The sequence below is a fragment of the Tympanuchus pallidicinctus genome, unplaced genomic scaffold (assembly GCF_026119805.1).
Source record: "Tympanuchus pallidicinctus isolate F22 unplaced genomic scaffold, pur_lepc_1.0 scaffold5, whole genome shotgun sequence".
Lineage (NCBI taxonomy): Eukaryota > Metazoa > Chordata > Aves > Galliformes > Phasianidae > Tympanuchus > Tympanuchus pallidicinctus.
Window position 1 is genome coordinate 56,598,093 of NW_026294769.1, and position 22,273 is coordinate 56,620,365.

The 22,273-nt window shown below is 43.0% G+C and overlaps 1 long non-coding RNA gene across 1 annotated transcript; it reads right to left on the minus strand.

Annotated features, from left to right (window-relative positions):
* Nucleotides 1-3,098: 3,098 nt before the first annotated feature.
* Nucleotides 3,099-12,646, minus strand: LOC128091537 (uncharacterized). Its single transcript, XR_008211444.1, has 2 exons — nucleotides 12,203-12,646; nucleotides 3,099-5,758 (listed from the first exon to the last, which is right to left on the minus strand). It is a non-coding gene; the product is annotated as an uncharacterized LOC128091537 (long non-coding RNA).
* Between the last annotated feature and the right edge of the window lie 9,627 nt (nucleotides 12,647-22,273).

Genomic DNA, 22,273 nt, shown 5'->3' on the forward strand with positions numbered 1-22,273 from the left:
GCGTCTTCGGAAGTGGAGCTTTTTGTTTTGAGCCGCCAGTTCGGGAATGGCAGGGAACGGCACCGTGAACAGCGGGGCAAGGGGAGTGCAGGGGCTGCGGAAATAGCGAAGCGTGTATGACACAGGCGTTGGGTTCGGGACGCTGAGTTGTCTCCAGAATCGGGGCCCTTGGAAGACAGTGCTCGAAAACCCACCTTTTTTTGCAGCCCTTTTTGTAGTTCCATGCAGAGAGCAGGTCGGGAGCTGTCAGAGACCATCCTTCAGAGCCCAAGGCGGGTTTTGTGTGACAGCCTGGATCTCCATTCCATAACAACATCCACAGCAATGAGACCAGGCCGGTGTCATGCAGTGCTGAGCAGGTGGCAGAGGTCGGGTCCTCGCAGCCGGCCAGGAGCCTGCTTCGCCAAGGGAGCGGAAGTCTGCTGATACATGGAGCATTAAGCTGTGAGCAAAGCTCACTGGAGGAGAACGAGCATGGAATGGTTTGGGTTGGAAGGGACCTAACTCACCTCACTCTTAGGTGAGTTTCAAGACAAGTAAATACATGAACTAATGGGATTTAGCCTACCCGCTTAGGTGCTCGTACATCTGCACGTCCTAAGGTCCTTATTACTTCATAACATCCTTGTGAGGAAGCACAGCTCATGCTGCAGGTGGAAAACAGCCACTCAGAGACAGGGTGCTCAGGTAAAGGTCACCAAGGAGCTTGGTGGTGGAGCTGAGAATTGAACCCTGATCCCACAGTCCTGCCATGTTAGTTTCCAAAGCACACAGGGTTGCCAGGTTCCTAAAGCTCCTTCAAGCAGTTGTAGTGCTTCCAAGGTGCTAAGAAAAGATAGAAAAGGATGGAAAGTAATTGTTTTGGAAGGTAATTGTTAACCCAAGAAAACACTAATTTATTAATTAAAACCAAAATCCTGGGGGTTAGTGCAGGTTGGATTTTTTTTCTTCCAAGGTAAAGCTGGGTTTGTTGAGTTTTGTAGAAGAGAGAATGTAGAAAAGTGGCTAATAGACACACACCTGTCATCTCTGCAGAAATAGAATGAGACAGAAGTTCTGCAGAATGCAGTGATGGAGTTTGTTTACTCTTCATCTGTTGTCACCTTCTCTTTTGCGAATCGTTTTAAATGAGGAGGAAGAGAGCTGACAAATGTATGCAGTCTCAGTGCGGTGTCTCATCTTTCCCGATAAGAGCACTAAGAGGATACAGATCAGCCAGTAAAATCAGGCACTTAATGCAGAAGTCAGTGGACTTCTTGCATACATTTGTGACAAGCCCTGCATTCAGGAATAAAGCCACAACAGTTTGCACTGCTGTTTTCTCAAGTGTGTTCTGTGCTACACTCCTCATTGGTGACTCGCCTGCTGTTTTGAGTTCCTATTCTGGAATAGTAAGTGCAGGAGGAGGAAAGGAATCGCCGAAAACCCAAAAATATAACCCACACACTGAAAAAAGAAAAAGAAAAAAGAAGAAAGCTGTAAAGAGATAGGAAGAGAGATTTGGACAGATCCTGGACAAGGGTACCATAAATGTGAATCATTAACAGGCAAAAAGCAAGGAAGGATTAGAGGCGAGGACAAAGGTTATAGGGATATAACTGGAGGAGCCATTCAGACAGCTATATTCTTAGGTAATACAGATTTTTTAAGATGTATTTTTGGAAGGGATTTAAACTAGGAAAAGGGTTTAGTTTAAAAGTTTGGAGGAGTTTAGTGATGGTGAAAGAATAAGTAAAAAAAATAGGTCAACAGTAAAAAAAATAATAGGTCAACAGTAGTTCCATTAGAACTATTTATTTTATCTGTGTTCTTATCTTGTGATGGCAGTAGCTGAAGATGTCTCAGCAGTGCATGAGGAATGTGACTGCCACATCAGTTGCTGCCATTTCATCTACATGCACCTTCCCAGAGGAGTTCTTGTTTTGCTAGATAGGGGATGTTTTTAATATTCTTACCGTGCACATGAAAACAGGCTTACTATTGAGGAGGGGAGGACAGTCACGTAGGCCAGGAAAAAGAAGTTCAGTTTGATATGCAATTAATTGGGGGCACTGTCAGCTATTTTAAAACGTGGAGGGAGGGAGGATTTCCTGCTCGTGGGGGAAGCAACACTTGAAAACAGAAACATAAACTTCATCCTCTCCAATCTACTGAAGAAACAAAAAGAAGTGGCACACTGTTCAAGAGTGAACTACATACAGAATGAGGACCCACGCTCTATGCAGTGCTTCCACTTTCACTGGTGACAGTAGTGCAGAAGTAGAAAACTGATGTCACAGCTTGAAAGTGTATGTAGTTTTATCATTGTACTTCACAAAACTAATGCTGCTTTGTACGCACAGGCAGAATGCAAGAAGTTCAGTAACAGTTCCTTCACTTCATTAACATTTGTCTACACTAAGTTTTAATCCTTCAGTTAGTAACCTTGTGTGGCTCTGCATGCACAATGTGCTTCATGGATTACTAGAGTAACAGCTTGCGTTGTGTTCTGTAAGATGAAAAGCCAGGGGAGCACAAAAGGCAGGTACAGCCCTCACTTCCAATTGTGAGGCTCTTGTACCACATTTCCTTTTCTGCCTCCACACGTGTTGTTTCCCGCACTGCTGACAGTTGGATGTAGACAAAATTAGGTTTTATCCGTGTGAGTCAGATAAACAGGAGCAGGAAGGACACCCTTCCCCACCTCTCATTTTGGAATGCAAAAAATACTCAGTGGTGAGGTAAGCCTGTGGTCAGGAGTTTCAAACTGATTTGGGCAGATGTCTGAAGGCTGTGTAGCCTGATGACCTTCTCCACTAACCCAAAGTATTTCCTTCTCTTTATGTCTTCCTATGGGCTACCTCTTCTCGCCTCTGGTTCTCCCATTTCCTTTCCCTCTCTGATGCACTCTCTATCATCAGACATCAGCAGGGATCAGATTCCGCTCCTGCAGGTGAGAGAATGAGATTATTTCCTCCTCCGTCTCCTCTTCCTCTTCCCTCTTTGCTGCCAGCTCCTGCAGTCATCAGTATTTTTTCTTAAAGCCTCAGGTGCAGGAATTGTACGGGTGTGCAAGAATTTCCAGCTTCCATCGAGAATAAAATCATGATCACAGAGAAGAGTTTGAAATGTGTTTACTGAAAACACAGAGCAACAGAATACACATAATAACCCACTTTTTGTGTAGGGAAAAGGTTGCTGCAATTTCAGAGTACTTGGACTTGGCAATATGGTTTCTCTCTTGGCTTCTTGGCTTCACGTCCATGCGGAGGCTTCCGGTGCCAGGAACAGTTAGCAATCTGTAGCTGTCCAGCAGGAGCACCGAGCCATTGCAGTAGGAGGAAAGAAGCAGTCAAAATTTCATTTTGGTCTGAGCTGCGCAGGGGAGGAATGGCTGTGCACAGAGCAGGCATAGGAGGAAAGGAAAATGAGCACGGGGACAGATGACAGGACCCCTTGTTCCCACTGTGCTGTAGAAGTGGCAGATTTCCAGCAGCCTCTATGTAGTAGAACAATCTATGTAAATGGGACCTGCTGGCAGTACTGTTCCTTTTGGTACTCGAATCTTTGTACCTTTCTCATTGCTGCATAGTTCAGAGCTATCACTGTTCCTGTCCAGTGGAAAGAAACACTGATAAGCAGCTGGAGGATTGATTCATAATTATTAAAAGCACAGAGGTGGTGGGAGGAAAGACATTTCTGCCTTAGCACACAAAGCAGTCGCCTCTCAGCTATGTTTGCTGAATTATTGGCCGGATCAAAATAGCTGCAGCAGAAATCAGATCTGGTCTTGGATTAGACTGGTTTACGCAGTGAATATTTACAGAATACATCTCATACTCACACTAAGTCATTTGAACAAAGAGAAGGTTAAAAAATGAGTATATACAGGCTCACTGTTTTGACGGACATAGCTTCTATAGTGGCATGTGGGGTGATCTGACGCATAGAAAATTAATGGAAACAGTGGCTCAAAGCACTGTGTAAGAGTATCACAAATAAGTAACACAATGTGGTTGTTTTAGAAAATTCTAAAGTAAAAAAATCAGTCTTGATTTAGGGAGTATCTAGCAATATGCTATCACCACAGTTGCTGTTTACAGATGTAGCCTTTATTAGTCCACTACTAAAATGTCATTCACCTCTACAAAAACCAGAGTGGATGACCAGAGACTAAAAGAAAATGTCTGTGAACTAGATATCTTACCAGCTGAATGAGGATTATCAAAGAGAATATTCAAATATGAGCATTGCTGTGGAGTCCAGTAACCTGCATGCATACGGTATATTAACTAGTTAACAGCAAGAAGATTCAATAGCTTTAAGTACCTGCAATAGAATATGGTCTTCCTACTATTGAGAAATAGACCTAAGCTCAGCCCAAGTTAGAAACAACTTGGACTTGTTATGTAGTAGAGATTTAGTTGTGTATTGATCATTCACATTCTAGCTCCTTCTGTCCAGGTACTGTAGATTATCATGAAAACCTGCAGGATCAGGTGGTGGCTCAGGGTTTGGCCTCTGTGAAATTTATCTTTTCTCATTATGAATGTCTTTAGACTGGTGAAGAGGCATGAAGTTTTCCTTATGGATAAACAGGAGGCATCTGTTCCCAGAAGAGTGAACTAATGAACGGGGATAGGTCCATATCAACTTAAAAATGCAGCAGTCCAAGAGCTGAAGTGAGATGAAGTGTTCCGCGTGCCATCCAGGCCTTCTGATGAAAGTTAAAGCAATGTGTATGGTGCTGTTACTAGTGGTTACAGAATGGAGGGAGTATTTTCTGGACTGGAGTCATAGAATCACAGAATAGCTTGGATAGACAGGGACATTAGAGACCACTTCCTGCAGGCAGGGTTACAGCCCACAGCTCAGAATGCCCAGGGCTCTTCCAGCCTGGCCTTGAATGCCTCCAAGGATGGGGCATCCTCAGCTGCTTTGGGCAGCCTGTGCCTCACCACCCTCTGAGTATGTAATTTCCCCCTAATATCTAATCTAAATATCCCCTTTTTTAGTTTAAAACAATTCCTCCTTGTCCTATCACTATCAGACCATGTAAAAAAGTCTGTCTTCCTCCTGTTTATAAGCTCCCTTTAGGTGCTGAAAGGTCAAAATGAGGTCTCCCTGCAACTTTCTCTTCTCCAGACTGAACAAGCCCAATTCCCTCAGCCTTTCACAGGAGAGGTGCTCCAGCCCTCTGATCGTCTTTGTGCCCTCCTCTAGACAGCTCCACATCTTTCTTGAGCTGGGGTCCCCACATCTGGACACAGTGCTGCAGGTGGGCAGAGCAGAGGGAAAAAATCCCTTCCATCTCCCTGCTGCCGTCCCTCTGTTGATGCAGCCCAGGATGCAGTTGGCTTCTGGCTGCAAGTGCACACTGCTGGCTCATGCCCAGCTTTTTGTCCATACATCTGTGTTGCTGTATGTTACACTTGCAAGGATTTTTTTCCGTCCAGATTTTTTTTTTCTCAGCCCTGTATGTTTTGTATAAGTAGTCTTTCCCAAATTTGATCCTTGCTCTACACAATTAGGAGTGTTCTCACACTCCTACGCTTGCTGGTAATTCTTGTCACTCACCTTTCAGCTTGCCAAAGACACACGTGTTCTTGTGTTTTCCAGACAGCAGATGCAGCGGTTTGACTGAGCTTCCCTGGCTGCTAGGGCATTTTGTCAAGCACGAGTTCCCTCAGTTTTCAGAGAGGAAGTTATCCAAGCCTGTTATCTGAGCCTTGAAGGAACACTGCACTCATCAGTGTCCCTCTCTGCCATCCTGTGTGACCTGTGAGCAGTGAGGGGGAGAATGATCTCTTGAGACCTCATGTCAATCTGAGAGGCCTCTGAATATCTTTGTTTTCTTTTCGACAAAAAAATATTTGACCCACTTAAGATGAATCTTGTTTACTTGCATGAATAGATTTACTAATATTAGCAGGAGTAAGATAAGCAGACTGGCACTATTCACAGCCCTCTGCATCTGAAATTTTGCATGCATTAGAAGTTAAGACAGACTTCCTCAAAAGGAATTTTTTTCCATAAAGAAAAGAAAACCCTTGTATGCCATGTATGGCAGCAGAGACCAATGTGAGATAATTATTCCTAAAACACAATGAGGAGCACACAGAAAGACCTGCAGGATCTGCACATACATTGAAAGGAGAGGAGCTGCACAGCTCCAACTTGTGCACTGAGTTGTCAGAGCACTGCTGCTAGCACTTGGGGCTTCTAAAGATATGGTCTGTCAACAAGATTTTGAGTCCCTATTTGGATGCAATCAAGCTGGATTTTCATCTCTAGCAAGCTGTGTTAATGTACCTGATGTTCTCTTGAGGCTGGCCCTGATCTCTAAGATTTGTAGCTTGTAATTTCTGTTTCTAGGCTCATCCTTTCTGTGGTCCTCAAAATCAGGAAAAGAAATCCCTTTTTAATTTTGTTGCCATTAAAGTCCCCTGAGCCAATTGATCTTATTCAGGACTTCAGCCACACTTTGCCCAAGAATGTGAGGAAATTTCCTGGGTCAGATGTGAGATAGAAATAAAAGTGAAATCTGGGTATCTTTTGTTTGGTGTCCGATGCTCTTTTTCATACCTAGCAGCCAGAATGTGTGGCCCAGTGAGCACTCTCAAACCAGAAGATGCCTTGCCGAGCCAGGAGTTCTCACCTGTTTCTAACAACTCCTAACCCAAAGTATGATCCTAAGAGCAGATCCAGACAGGCAGCAGGGTTAGGCTTGACAAAGCCAACAGTAGGCAGGAGGCACAAGCTGCTGAGAGCTGCTGCGCTGAGCCAGGCAAAGGGGCTGTGGCTCTGCTGCTCCCCTCTTCGTGGAGACCTCCAGAACTGGGGATGGCAAACAGTGGGTGACAGCAGTGAGCACTGTGCCATGGGTCTGACCATCTGTCTGACCATCATGAGAATCACCAGTAAAACTGGTCTGCAACTCTGAGAACAGGATTTGTTTTTTTGTTAAAAACTGTGTGCAAAGGGGGCAGATAATTCTGTTCATGTTTGAAATGGTAAGAAGTAACAGTGAATGCTTTGCAAAATACATTTTCCTGTGAGTAAAAGATTCGAAGGCACCAAATTGTTTTCAGTGGATTATTTTGAAATAAGTAGAAGGATGCAGCCTCACTGAAATTTCTGCAAGCACTGACAGTGCCACAAATGCATTGATGTGGCAGGAACATGTTCTCTGGGTCACGAACATTTTCGAAATTCCATGCTCCTCTTTGATGCCACTCAGCAGACAGCCTTGAAAATTCATTTTGTTAGCAAAAAACACCACCATCCTCTCCTTCTTCTCAACTTCTTTCTATACCCTTCTCCATTTTATATAATTTTCCTGTGCATTTCAGAATTTGCTTCCCCCCTTCCACAGTGCCTGAGGCAAGGTAGAGCAACAACAACATACCAGGGAGGCTTCTGTGGTTCCACAACTGGTTGTCCTAGTGGGAAAGAATTGTGTAAAGCAGAGTGTCTTTCCATCATTTTGGATTTGGTCCTGATCTCTTTCTGGTTACAGAACAGGGCCACAGGCTTTTTTTTTTTTTTTTCTTTTTTTTCCAGGTTTGCCCTCAGGAGCCAAAGGAATGCTTACCCTTTTCTATTGGAGAAGCAGGGTTCAGAAGATTGATTATAATAATAAACTAGGGATTGTATTTCTCAGATTTTACATGTAAACACAATCTGAAGTGTAATTGGTTTCAATGACTTCCATTTAATTCTTGAATTTCCTTTTAAATTCCACACCAGATTGGACATGGCCAAAGATAAATTGAATGCAATTAGATCTACTATTTGCTTTGATTATATGCTACATTATTTCTTACAACAAACTGTTTATTACACAAAGCTAATGGTCATACTCATGCATGTAACAAATCTAATATATTGGAAACTGTGACAAAATGATGATTTCCAAATTCAAGTCTGGAAAAAAAAAAACAACCAAAAACTTGTTCTATGAAAGAGTTTCATCTACAGTTACATCCTTGTCAATGCCCAAGTCATCACTTTCACAAAGAATTCTTAAACTAAGAATTTAATGCACACTTCTCATCATTACACAAATCAGAAATCTTAATTACACTGCCTTTTCATGATAACTTTAATTTACATTCACTTAATGAATGTATATTCTTAAGTAGAATGCCTGAATTTAAATGTTTTTATGGTGTTGTTCACATAATACTCCTTAAAACTGTTAATAAGACCTCTAAAAAGACTTGCTCTCATTTATGCTGAGCCAGCTGTTGCATGGGCCGCTATGGAATTATTTGAATACTCATGAAATTTACTGAATTAGCCTTGTCTCCATCATCATCCCTTCGAACAACAACAACCACCAAATGGTGTCACAGTGACAAAAAAGGGAATCCGTAAAACTAGACCTTCATGTCTGTGACAAGAATTCTTCAGTGCATTTCCTGGAAATTTGTAAAATCAAGATGATCTTCTTATATTTAACCCAAACAATTCTAACTTAACCCTCCCCCTTGTCCTCCCTTGCTGAGATGATTTATCGTGATTTATCATGATTTCATCGTGTCAACTACAAATCAATGAAGAGAGGATATAGTCCCTGAAAATACAAATATTTGATCATAGGAATTGTTAGCCCTTGAAATGCAATGCTGCTTACCACAGAGCTAATCCAACTACTCTCTGTTCTGAATTTCCACGTCAACCCTTGCCTTGTCTTGTTCATGCAGCTGAGGAATGCAAATGCCATGCCTTACAAAATAAAACCAAAAACAGCAGCAGAACAGCTGCCATCATCCATTGAGCCTAGACTTAGGAAAAATGGCTTGCCCAAATTATACCACTTCTACAATGTATTAGGGATAATTTATGAATGGCAGACTTTGGATGTCTGTTGAAATTCCATGGTGGCAAAAGCAGGACACACATAACTTAACATCTCCAACATGGTGGGAAGTCTTCTGGTACAGCTAACAATGGAAAGCCTACTGAGATTTCTAATTTGCCACATACAGTGACATGCCAGGCACTGTGCTCCTGCCTGGCCCACCCCCAAGCCCTTTGCTCTCACAGCTCTTCCCAGCTGTGCCTGGCTGCAGTCCCCAGCCATACTGCTGGTCTCACATTCTGCTGCAATGCCTTGAAGTTTCTTCTTCCTTCTATTTTCCCAATTCCTCAGGGACTTTTTGCTTGTCTCAATATCTCTGCTACTCCCACTGTCTCTTTTTCTGATCTTGATGGTTTTTGCTCCCTATTTTGTAGGGGATTTTTCTTATTGGTTGTTCAGTTCCATTGAAGATGGTAGAAAGATGTGATCCCTACAGATAGCTCAGAAAATCTACCGATGATTCAAAATAAGCACTTAAAAACACTCCAAATGCCATATTGTGTGACTGTGAAATCTTAAAAACATGGATTGTCCCTTCTGCCAAGCACTAAGTAGAAAAGGGCTTGTAAGGGCACCTTGCCATTTTTCTTTGAGAAGAATTAATGGAATAGACATCCAAATCATCCTTCTTTGCCACACATATCACGTGTTCATAAATCTGTTCACCTTGAATAAAAACAGCGAACACAACAGAAAATTTGGCACACGTGATCCTTCTTGCAGTACCACAGCTAAGACACTGTTGTGTTTGGGGCCCTTTATTCCAAAGCACTGTCTTGTTATTGTCTTTTTAAGCTGTCTGGTTTCTAAATTCTGATCAGAAGAATGCTTCCATTGTCCAGATACCAGCCTGCCTCGTGCCAGCCTGTTGGCCTGACCAGCGTTTCCTTGAGGTCCGTTGTCTCCAGAAAAGGGGCCTAGCAGGTTAAGTATGGCTGGGCCAGGAGGCCTGGGGCAGCAGGCTGCACTGCGCAGCCACGCACTTCAGCAAGATGTGTTCATACCCCACCTGTCAGAAAGTTACAGAATATCCCGAGTTGGAATGGTCCCTCAAGGCTCATTGAGTCCAGCTCCCAGCTGGACCACAAAGGACCACTCAAAATTCAAACCCTATGTAGCCCCATGTATTGCGCATAGCAACATCTCCATCTTTTTTATCAGGTGGAAAGGATCCAGCAAACAGAGCCTTCTTCTTTCAGTGGAAGAGGAATGGATACAACTTATGCTCTGCTCTTCCTGTATACCTCCTCCAGCAGGGAGGCTGCTTGGTGCCCACACAAGTAAATGTGTCAGCAGGAGGCCATGGTCACTTCTGGTGCCAGCCTGCTGGCTCTTGTACATTTCTGACAAAAGCATGTAGATAATGATGGTGACTATTTTGAAAAACAATATTTTGTAGCGGAGAATTTGCTCTATCAAACAGTGTTATTGTTTTCTTTGTAGCTGTTGTATTTTCCATGGAAATAAATAGGAGGCATTACTTATGGAGCAATCTACATACATTTGCTTGGCACTCTGAATGAGCAAGCGAGCAACATATAAGGCAAAGGGAACACTTGCAGAGCACTCCAAGGAGCCCCTTGGCACAGGGCTGGTGGGAGCACATGCAGCTGTGCTGCCTGCAGGACGGGGCTGCTCCCTGTGCCTGACACCATTAGCATTCCTTGTCAGCCGCCGCTCCCAGCACTGTCTGTGCACAACTTGGGAAAACCAGGTCACTGTCTCGGCTCATCCTCCTTGATAAGCAATGTTTTCTTCTGCTGCTCTGAGGCTCCGGACGGTGTAATTAGTTGTCACTAATGTCTGATTCTGTGTTCAACTGCTTCAGCCCAGGCCAAAAATGAAGGTTTTGCATAGTTTGCATGCCCTAATAGGAGGGGAACTTGAGAGAGACCCATTTTCCTTGTGTTATAATGATGCAGCTGATAGTTTTCAAAAGACCAGAAAGAATACTAATGACATGTTAAGCTTTCAGCACTCCCAGAACAGAGAATAAATGAGATTCCAATGAAAATACAAAGCTATACACCTACCCGTGCCAGATAATAACTTGTACTGCAAGGCTGTCATAACGAGCAAACTGAAATTATGCCCTCAAGCAGAAAAACTGCCTGAAATTGCATTTAACTGCTTTGAGTTGCAGGAAGATCAGAATCCTGATATTCCAAAGAAGCTGGAGGGTGGAAAAAAGGAAGAAGTCAACCCATGTGCCAGACCAGAAATCCAGCTTTCTGCAATGCGATGCTGGAGATGAAGTCTTTTAAGCCTCTGGGGAATACATTTTGAGGGGAATGTATGGAGTTGGTCCACGGTGATTAAGAAAGCCAACTTCACAAACGGTCAAGAGGTTTTATGCTGCGGATAAAAAAATAAGCATAAATGCCCTCAAAGAATCATCTGGATGATGCAGTGTAGCTTGTTTCTTGGCAGAGCAGCTGTATCAGTAATTAAGGCTGCATTAATGTGTTCTGTAGGTGTCACTGTAATGGCAGTGTCTGCATCGATCGAAGCGACTGAGCAGGGTGAAGAGCCAGGAGCTGCATGCACTCTTTGCCAAAAATGCGCTTACAATTTGACATGCCAGAACACCATTAAAAATAGCATCACTTAAGTCATAAACAACAAGGCAAATGATATTAGCATCCACTACAGTAACTGCAAAGTCAACGTGCAGTATTTTGGGGGATGGAATATGAAGCAGAGCATGCATTAGCAGTCATTCCAAGATGGTCTCTTTGGACAGAAGAGCACCAGCTTCAAAGAACTGCATTCTGCTTTGTGTGTGCTGGGAAGCAGGGAATGAGAAGAGGGGTCATGAAATTACAGCTGGAACTAATGACACTGGAAAAATTGAAATTCCTCTTTTGCAGTGATTCGGGTTAAGAAGTCCTAAGCATGCAGTATGAGCTATACACAACTGCAAACAACCATAGGTCAGTTCATGTACTAAGGTGGAAGTCAGAAAGAGAAATATTTTCTGAAAAAAAGAAAAAGAAATGTTTCCATTTAGTAACCTTTGTAGTTAAGCATAGATGATCCTCGCTGCCCCAGTCAGCAGAGGAATTTTATAGGTGCTTCAAATACATTAAAATACATCAATTAAAAACATTAAAATACTTCAAATACATTTTACTATCATCATTATTTAAGCAGAATTCAGCCCCGGAGGCCACATAACAGTTAAACTTGTCATAACAACTCCAAATATAATAGGAGCACAAGCTCAAGATACTCTTCAGACGTGTGCTGCTAATTGCAGTTACAATGGTATTATTTTCCAGCTTCATCTCCTGCAAGCCAGCACGTTACTAATAGATGGAGAAGTAACTCATTTTGGTAAGCCCAGTCACACGTTACCTGTCTTCTGAAATGATCCATGTAATGAAAGCTATTGCAGTGCTAACCACAATCAGCACCATGTGGTAATGCCTGTTCAGTCCTCCGCTCTGTATTTCAACCTTGCTTTGGCTCACAACAGGGCGAACGCAATTTAAAAACTCCAGGATGGAAATCCTTCTTGGAAACATTTCCAGATTTGTACTTAAGCATTAATTGCGCTTGACGCTTGATTTGCAACAAAGAACACCTCACAGTGACTGGACGTGTGCATTGCAAAAAGTAAGATAAAGGCATGTCTGTGACGCAGATTCTCGCAGCTGACGTTCTCCGGTGATATTTAGACTATGTAAATATGGGCAATGTAAGTAGTGATCTTATTTGCAATGCGGCTGCCGAATTCTTGGGAAGAAACCCAAACCTTGCATTTGCCTCCTTCCACAGAACAAGCCCCACAGGAGCACAGCAAGTACTCCCTGTTTAGATGTGGTACAGAGGAAGATCTTTGTGTAAAAGGCCCTTCTGTATTCATGAACTCTGCAAAGGAAAACATACAACAAGATGCTTTTTTTGTTTGTTTGTTTTTAAATACACATCTTCCAGGAGAAAAAAATAAAATAAAATAAAAAATGGAGAGATTTCCACGTTCACAAACTGTCACACGTAGGTTGCTCCAAAAGCAATGCCTCCTATTTATTTCCATGGAAACCACAACAGCTATAAAGAATACAATAGCACTGTTTGGTAGAGCAAATTCTCAGCTACAAAACACTATTTTTCAACACAGTCATCATCACTAGCTGATTCATATAGATGAGCTGGTTGAGACTCTCTTCATTTTGTGGTATGACAGCTGTGCATGGCCATCCAGAATGTGGCTTTCATGTCAGTGCTGCCACTGCTGAAACGCACCACACACCACCTCCCTGTGCTCACATCCACTGCTTGGTCTCCATAAATGTTCACCAAGCATCAGTGAATGTCAGTGGGTGCCATTTTTTCCTGCACAGAGTTAATCAATGAGACCTCTTTTCTTCATCCATACTTCCATGTCAGACACCATTCTGTCTGCTGCCATCTGTCACACAGCAACAACATGTAGCACAATGTTGTCTGGAAGGTTCAATCTCTACTGCCATACCACCACCATCTGCCTCTGACTTAATGACATAGGACAGAATGGTTTTGGAGCAGCTTTCATAATACAGCATCCCTTTTAAAACACTGCAGAAAACCTGCAGCAGCTCTGCCTTGACTCCTGCTCCCATATGCCTTGGGATTTTCCTCACTCCGCTGAATGGAGGACCTTGTCTTGCTGTTGGAGTGACCCTGGCTCAGCAGTGCCAGCTCTTGGCTAAGAATCCAGAGCAGTTACCCGGCAAGAGCAGAGTGGCAGATTTTTAACATCCAGTCAGAAGCTGTAGCAAGTATTGGAGCACAGATTGAGTTTGCATTATATTAGCATCTTTGTTTGTCCTTTTCTAACAGATGACACTTCTATTGCATAGTAAATGAGTGATGTTATTTGGTATTTATCTTACAATTAAAAGCTAAAAAAAAAGAAAAGCTTAAGTCCTCTTCCCATTTCTTGGACTCTGTGAGCTTAAAATGTTCACTGCTCTGCTGCACTGATGTTCTCAGAAGATTGTTAATACACTGGTGGTCACATAGCGTGAAGTGGGAAAGCAGAATACTGCAGCTCACTGGGGCTGCACAGGAGCCAAGCAGAGACCTGCTGGCAGCACTGCTGCGCAGAGCCCAACTGCACTGTCGCAGGAGAGGAAAGCTTTGGTCGTGGAGGGACAGTAGGTCTGGGGGATTACTGAGCATGCAGTGCAATGCCTTACAAATAAGAAGCAGATCTGTGCTGGCCCTTTGTCCTGCAGGTGGCAAGGAGATTTTCTGCAGAGTCTCATTTATGCTGATGTCTCCTGTAGGAAGAATGGGCCCTAGGGCATTTATTTCTCATGCAAATGTTGCAGAGTCTGTGATCTTCTTTGGGATCCTGAGAAATGTGGCTGTAACAGAGCAAGGCCAGCCTGCCTTCATCTGCGTTCTCATGAAGAGAACATACTGCATGCAGATCAGCTTTGTGTGCCTCAGGGCTGATCACAGCTCTACATCTGAAGATCCCTGAGCTGAATGATGCACACAACCATCCCACAGGAGGTGCAGTGCTCACCTCACAGATACAGCCAGACTGAGAAGGGGTATCTATGGATCTTATTTTCAGTAAGAAGAGCTGATGGGGCCATTTCCAGCCATCTCAAGATACACTTCAGTAAGACACCACTCTAAGAATAATCTACATGGTCCCAAAACACATGGGGCTAAAAAAGGTGTGTTTGCTAGCACAGGACAATTCTTGTGTTAGTTTGCTTCTGGAAATAACAAGGATTTAGACCAGTGCCTGCAAGTTTATAGACAATCCTTTAGGGACATCATACTACCCAGGGAGCAACTGGCCAGAAACTGCCGTGCACATTTCCCCTGAAGTCTGGTCCCGTTAGCCAGTGCCTTTCTCTCTCAGGAAGATGGGATCACAGCAGAGGGAATTCCCAGACATGGGAGGACATGGAGCAGGGTGGGCGCTCAGACACTGAGTCTTCCTGCAGGCTCTGTTCTCAGCCTTCCCTTTCACTGGGTTCAAGGAGAGGACCAAACAAATCCCAAATTGAACAAACAAGCCCTGTGTGTCTCTACAAGCTTATCAGCATGGCTGGAGCTTTCCTTTAATTTCTTGTTTGCTTGTTTGGGAGAGAATTCTGCAGTGGCTTGACAGATGGGTTATTGTGTGCGACTCCCTGCATGCACAACTAGGTCAACCGCCAGGCAGGCACTGTGCAAGCATGAGGCTCCCCCGGATCAGCCAGCGGCTGCACATTATATTTTCAGAATTAGCTAGGTAGGAGAGAATGTCCTTCCTGGCATGTGCTATCCTGAAACTGTAGTCCCTTTGCTCGAGTCATCTGAAACCTCTTCTCGGTCCCAGCTGCAAAGAGTGTGATATCCATGGCATTCGTTTGCCCCCCCCCCCCCCCCCAGCAAAGAGAGACTGCAGCAGTGCAACATCAGGGGTTTCTCTTCTCCCTCCCTTTGAACTCATAACTTCAGCACGATGCAGCTCACCTGCCATCAGAGAGATCAGCTTTTCAAAGCAATTGGAATAAGTCTGGGGTAAGATAAAAGTGAAGGGATAAGGACCCAGGATATTTTTATTGGGACTGCTTCTACTCACCATATGGACACAATTTTTATCACTGCTGTAGGCAAAGAACAATAAGACGGCAAAAAGGATGGCTGCTCTTGCGTCTATGCAGTTGGAGTTCAGGGTTCTGCCAAAACATGGTTTCACTGACTCCATATGTAGTGGAGCTGATTTTGTTGTATTAGTGTGGAAATGCTGCTGCAAGAACATATTTTTGGCTGTTGCTCAGAAACTGCTGCCAGCCCTCTGCACAGCCTGTGAGACCTTTAATGCTGCAGGCTTGCCTTTAAGGGGAAAGTCCCTCAGAATAAATGTTTCCACATCACTCTCAGCTCAGATGTCCAGCTAAGCTGTAAATGAAACTAGAATAGAATAGAATAGAATAGAATGGAATGGAATGGAACGGAACGGAACGGAACGGAACAGAATAGAATAGAATAGAATAGAATAGAATAGAATAGAATAGAATAGAATAGAATAGAATAGAATAGAATACAATAGAATACTAAAACTGAAACTTAATCTTCCACATTAACCATAAAATTGCAAGCAATTTCTCTACTCTCTCTACAACCTACTCCTTCTTTCACATTACTCCAAGCCATCACACACCTTGACTTAACTTTGAGCTGTTTCAGTGACCACCAAGTAAGGGTTATGCAGGGGCTTCCCAGAGGGAACTGGCTACAAGCAATGGGACAGAGCTCATTTTACCAACAGGAAAACCTTTGCGAGGCTCAGCAAGGGCATGGCATGAATGAAATCATGCAGAGTTGCAACAGTTTGAAATTTTGCAAGCAGTCAAGGTTTACACCAATCCTTAGCTAATCAGGATTAGGACATTTCTTGCCCCTTCCTCTGCTGACTACACTCTGGGAAAGGTTACAGGGCTCCTTAAGCCGAGCGGCTAATCCCACAAAACAGCTGATACGACACATTTATGTGTGTCACTTTAAAAAATGGTGTACCTTTGTCATTGTTATAGACCTCGTGAGAGTGTCACTCCTTTTGAGCAGCTTCTCACTCACTCGTGTTTTATGTCTTCTATAAAGTCAGGAATAACTTGAAAGTGAAAATTCCCCAAATGTCAAACCCAGTGAATGAAAGCCCCATCCTTGCACGGGGTGGAGGCTTTCTGGGATGGCTGCTCACTCCCCTGTAACAACAGATACATGTTGTGGATTGCAGGAATCTTCTGGTCTTGGAGAGATGGTCACCCTCCATCTGAATTAGCCTTGCACACTCCCTTTCTGCCAAGAAACACTTCAGAAAATCGTATTTAGACATACATATATTTCCACAAAAATAGCTTACCCTGAGGATTAAGAAGTCAAATTGAAAAAACAGCCTCCTGAGCAGAGCCATCCAGCAGTTCATGCACATCACGGGCTCAGCAGAGGACTCACTCAGTACCAGATCTAACTCAGATACCATTTCCCTGCAAAAAAGCAGCACTTATCAGATCAGAAGGCCTGGGTTAATGCTGCAGCTCGGAGGCATGACATTAAGACTGAGGGGATGTGCGAGCTGCAAAGGCAAAAGGTCTCCACAAATGTCTAAGCCAGCCGCAGTGTTGCAACACTTGCTAAGCTACAGTGAGAGCTTGTGATATCACACGCTTTTTTCTGCCAAGTCACCACAAGGAAGAGGTCTGCATGTTTATTAAAGGAGGAAAACCAAGGGCCATGGGCAAAATGTGAAGGTGCAATCTTGAGGCTTTTTTTTTTTTTTTTTAATTATTTTGAAGGATTTGGAGCAGACAGTGCAGCAGTTTGCACATTAGCATGAGCCACAAAGCACAGCAACATGCACTGCTCCCCCTGCCAGTCCTGGCTCTCCTAATTCCCTTGTCAGGGCAGCAGGGAGCTGGGCCCTGGGGTGGTGTTTATACATATGTATATACATATACATACATACATATGCATGGATAAACACACATATATACACCTGCCTACATACCAGCCAGCTGACCCCATTGCCAAGGATCAGGTTTTCATGAACACTAAGCATTCATATTCTCAAAAGAAATAATGGGAGCCATGGATTCTCTTCACATCTCTCCATGCCCTAAGGCATGCCTATAATAGAAAACCTGCCCTACTTTAACCAGACCAGTTTAAAAATGCCAGGTCTTAACAGTGAGATTTTTGCCACGTAAGTAGTTTAGACAGAGACATATATTACATATATCTAATGGATCTATGAAAAGGATATTTCTACTGAAGAGGCCATGGTAACACTTAACAGTGTGTAAAGCCCATGTAGGAACTTTTTTTTCAATGAGAAAATCCTAAGTTTTCCATACTGTTAATGTTCAGCTCGGTTATCCTTCCTTCTATGATGGCCAAAGAGAAGGCTATTCCTTTTATTTGCGACCATGCCATTCCGGAGCAGAATTTTACCTGCAACACAGCTACTAATATCATTTCCATCCTTCTTGAGGTTTTCCTTCTCTGTTCTCTTTCCCTTCTTCACTGTCTTTCAGGCAGCCTTTGCACTGTAGAAAATAACAGTCCTACGAAGAGACTGCATTTCAGATGCAATGCTGAATTTCTGCTGTGGATGTGAAAAGACAACCTGGAAAAGGCAGTCAGTCTCCCAGTGTGGCCATCGTAGCATGCAGCTCATGGCTGAACGCTCTGCAGGATGCTCTGGAGTGAGTCCCTTCTCCCAGTTCTTCATCCTCCATCCTACAACAGAGAAAGCAGTGATACATGTCACTCTGAGCTTTCTGAATGAAAGCCATATTAAACACATATTGTTGCTGTTAAGATTTGTTACTATTCAAACCTGTATTTCATTTCTCAGCTGCAAAGTGCAAGACATTACCTGGCATTTAACTCACAACTATGTCTACAGATTTGATTATTTGGCATCCAAGTTGTGCTTTAGGCAAGAAAAAGCGCCTGCTTGTCTTACAGCTGTCTCAAATCCATGTAACAAATGCCAACAGCTCTAGCAATCTATCTTGTTCTTAACACATGCCTTATCTTAAGAAGGTCATGTTTCACATTGAATTTTCCAAACCCAGGGAATTCATAGCAAGCTCCCATCTGATTTTTGCCATTTAACTAAAACAGTCAATCCACTCACAGAAGAAATGTGATTCATAGGAATTTGACGTGGAAGAATCCAGTACATTATTCAAACCCAGTTCAGAACTGGACAGTAAAAAGAAAGACCTTGAATACTTTCAGCTGCAAAATAAACTGAAGGCACAATGATGCAAAAGATGGGGATGGAATTAACTGAAAGATATTTGTTGTGTTTCTACTTTCCAAGAGTGAGAGAGAATAAGATTTATTCTTTGTCTGAACCCCGGCATACTCCTTTAAAATAGACTAAAAGATGAAATATCCAAAAAGCCTCTGCTGGGTGATCATTTATCTTTAGTGAGGAGTGCTACAATGAACTCAGGTGCCTTCTGTCAGATCATTTCATTCTGGTAAGGGAATGAGTACCCAACAAGCAATGTTTTACTGGCAACAGATGTCACATCAGGACTCCTGAGCTTTGCTGCTAACACGCAATTACCTTTACAATCCCTTTTACCTCACATTGCACAACATTTGCTTGATTGTGTTTCAGGTTCCCTTTTCATAGGAAAAATCAATACGGTGTCATTCTGCTGCTACAGAGCAGGTCTGGGATGACATGACTTGCGACTGTTAGCAGGTTTGACAGAACGAAGGTTTGTTTATTGGCACCCTGCTGTTAAAATTCACCTATTTCACATGCGCAGCTTTATTGCAGTTTTAAAATGCTTAAATTGCATCCCAAGGGTGTAGCCCTATCCCATACGTTCAGTGTAGCTGATTTGGTGTGGCAGGATTTAAATTTGTATTTCTTCAAACACACAGCAGAGACAACAGCTTTCTCATAGACCCAATCACCGTTTTGAAGACAAGGCTTTGCTTCAATGTCTAAGACTTAACTAAAGCCGCTTGCAGATCACATTTGCCATCCCAGTCTTATCCCTCAATCTGAGGCACCTCGACAGCCTTGAGAGATTGCAGAAGTTCAATGTGCAAAGTTGTATCGATGGAATCCATGTAAGTACTTAAAAAAAAAAAATTAATAATAATACTTACACCAAGCACCATTTTCATTTGAAAATCAGCTTATAACTGTGGATTTCTCTGCATTTCCATTAGTGAGCAGCTTAGCAGCTGCTGCACCTGCACCTTCCCTATGATTGAAAAAATAAAGATTTGTGGGGCTATTAGGTGAACAAAACCCCTAAATTCTTCCCTTGCTATAGCCAAACTAGAAAAACAAACTCCTGTGAGAAAGCAAAGGTGAGATGGAGGAATTAACTAAATCTTTGGAGACCATAAGTCTGTGCTACAAAACTCTTTAAACTTTGATGCTTACTGCTTTTAGGTCCAGAAACATCAGCTCCAAAAAACAGGAAACGACAGCACTTTTCATGATTTGGTCACTGAAGAAACTATTTGCACTGTTACATCACAATGAGTCCAGCGAGAGCCATTTCCTGCAAGCTTTCTCTTTACTGAACAAGACCAAGAAATCTTGAGTAATAGGAAGACAAGCAAGGACATCACAGGTCATCGAGTCTGCTGGAGATTTGACTGTGCTTTGGACAGAGGCCTGGCTGATTTTAACAGACTGTGCTCATTTCTACTGTATTTCCCATATCAAGCACTTCCCATGTACTGCCTGGATTTCAGCATTTCTTTAGTCCCCCTGCCCATTGGCTAAAATAAAGCTGAGAGAGATCACTTGGGGAAAATGCTCAAATATCTGAAAGTACTAGCAGGTAAATCTCTGCCCTTTTGGCAAATTAAAAATAAATATGCAGTGTAACATAGTCAGCATAGTTACCTTGGAGGTATGCTGGGCAAAGTGAGACTTCAGATCCCAGGAACTCCAAGTGAAACACGAGCTTTGCAGCACGTCTGCAAAGAGCCAAACATGCCATCATCCACAGGCTGTGAGAAACCAGGACAGGACTGGGAATCACACCATGATTTATGCTAACATTGCCCTCTATCAGAGACTTTAGGTAAAGATGATCAAATGATGCATGAATTTTCTATTGAACAAATTTATTGTTACAGTTAGGATAAGGCACATTCAACTACAAGAACCATGAACAAATACAGAATTGTATTTCTGTGAGGATGTGATTAGGCAGTCAGTGGAAATACAGTTTAACAGCTCAATCTTCCTGTGCCCTCTCAGCCTCCTATTCTCATACCAGTTCTGTCCTTCCCAGCGACACATTTGCACAGCCACTGAGTAAATCAGGTAGAAAAAATTATTCAACTGAAAAACAACAGAGGAAAAGAGGGCTGGTTTTTAGCTACATCAGTCCAATGCATGGCTGCAGGATGCTTGTGCTGGTGCAGTCCTGGGCAGAAGGAAGGTGACGCAGGGTAGGGAACAGCAGCCAAGGGCACAGGAGGGACGCTCTTCAGTCTGTCACCGATGCCATATTTTCTTATCAAGCTAGGCCCTAAGGCCTTTCCTCAATGCCATGGTGCGACATAGAAAATATCTGGTTGGGGTTATAACCAAAAGTTTTGAATAAGTAAATTTAAGCACATACATTAATTTTGACCAGCTTAATGTATGTGCTTAAATTTACTTATTCAAAACTTTTGGTTGTAACCCCAATCAAATATTTTTAATTTTTTTTTAAAATTTTTATTTAATTTTTAAATAATTTTTTGGAGAAAAATTCCTCTGGTCAGTTGTATAGAGATGAGACAGAGTTTTTGTTTTCCCTATCAAAAACACCCAGGTAGTAATATGGATTATGTCTACTTTGGACAGCAGCTTCTAAGGTTCCACCTGAAATGCATGGGGGATGTCCTGCTTCTTTAAATGAGTGCTTACAGACCTGGGAGTAGAGCTTCATTATCACTTCTATCTTCATTCTTAAAATCTTTCTTAAAATGTGATTACATAGCACTTCAATTTCTTGGAATACACAGAGATATAATTCACTGAAATACTCTTCTGTGACACTGAATGTATCTGACCCAATATTATTTAGTAAAGATTCATCATAGGTTCAGGCATTAAACTGGTGAAGTGACACTTGGAATCACTGGTGTTTACACAGCCCACTGTTTGCTCAAACACATCTCAAAGCATCCAACCACACTGCTCACAGAAAGACGTGTAACTGCCTGAACGCTGTGCCCCCACAAAGGTCTGCTGGCATTGCCAGGCCAGCTGAATGCTGCTGCAGAAGCAGGCATGGTGACCAGAAGGCACGTCCCCTGGCCTCGTGTTACAAGAGAGCAGGACTGACACGGACCTGGTGTGCAGATGGAAGAGCTGCACAGCTCCGTGGCTGAGACGTGTCACAGGCCCCAGGCTTCTCTGAAGCTTTCCCAATCTCCTTGGATCAAAACAGGGAAGCTGCTAGGGAAGAAACACTCTGTCTGCTACACTAAGCTTGGCTGAAGAAAACATACAGTTTGCAAATAGCATTTTCAAAGGTTTAAATTTCAGTCTTAAGGCTTGTGTCTCCAGGCAACATCAAGAAAGATTAAAACGCAATCTGCTTTCATACCTAGCTTTTTCTAAAATGCTTTCAGGGCTTATATCACCACCTCTAGGAGAAAATGAAGTAAGTAACAAAGTCATTGCAGTAGAATCAAAAGGCATGATCTTTTCACTTCATTTATTTTGGAAACATTCATCACTGAGAGGGAACATGGAATAGAAACCTAGGCTCACTATGTAAACGACAGGGCTTTATGGGACAGAGTCCTTGAGTGGCTTCTGACCTCAGCCTGCAATGGGCTCTCTGGCCAAGGCTCCTGCATAGCAGGTGTGGATTTCCAATGAGAGTGCTGGTAGCTGGGGACTCCCCATTGCTGCCTGGCATGGCACATGTGCTCTGGGTC